Raw genomic sequence first — 586 nt, 5'->3', positions numbered from 1 at the left:
TCCCCGTCGTGTCCCCGAGTCATCGCCGCCTTCACTAAACCACTTTTCCCCTCGACAGCTGCGTCCGACTCATGGCTGGAGGGGACCCGGGGAATATTCGGGGCCGGCTCTGCCCCAGCGCCCCAGGGTGGGTGCCTAGCCCTGTGTCTCCGGCAGGAATAACCTCCTGCGGGTCCCCCGTGGGCGTTCGGGAGGGCCTGGGGGTGCCGGTGGCCTTGGCGGGCTGGGACACAGAGGGACTAGAGCTGCCGGTCGGATTTACCAGCTTTAAAGCTGCTGCTTCTCGTGGCAATGATCCGGGCCGTCCCCGTGCCTCAGTTTCCCTTCTCCCTCCTGGCCAGGGACGTTTCAAGTCACGTTTCCCTCCCCCCGCCTCCCTTTCCCCCGTCTCAGGGTGTTTATTTTTCTCCCGTGCAGCATCTTGGGGGAAAATTAATGGGGCGAGGGAAGGAGGAGGCAGGGCGGCCGTTGCCATTCCGCTCACGGCCGGCTGCTCCGGGATGAGTCACCGGCCGTGCCGGGAGTGGGGGGGGACGGCGGCTGCCGGGGCCCTGAGCCCCCCCCCCCCCCGCCGGGCCCCCCCCGC

At 68.1% G+C, this 586-nt stretch overlaps 1 protein-coding gene across 1 annotated transcript in view; it reads left to right on the top strand.

Annotated features, from left to right (window-relative positions):
* LOC103894938 (nck-associated protein 1-like) overlaps window positions 1-586 on the top strand; it is a gene marked incomplete at its 5' end in the record, with an annotated part of 55,366 nt that overhangs the window by 24,056 nt on the left and 30,724 nt on the right. The window lies entirely within an intron of this gene.

The sequence above is a fragment of the Aptenodytes forsteri genome, unplaced genomic scaffold (genome assembly GCF_000699145.1).
Source record: "Aptenodytes forsteri isolate BGI_AS27 unplaced genomic scaffold, ASM69914v1 Scaffold64, whole genome shotgun sequence".
Lineage (NCBI taxonomy): Eukaryota > Metazoa > Chordata > Aves > Sphenisciformes > Spheniscidae > Aptenodytes > Aptenodytes forsteri.
Note: the sequence above shows the minus strand (reverse complement) of the source record. Positions and strands in the feature narration are given on the sequence as shown.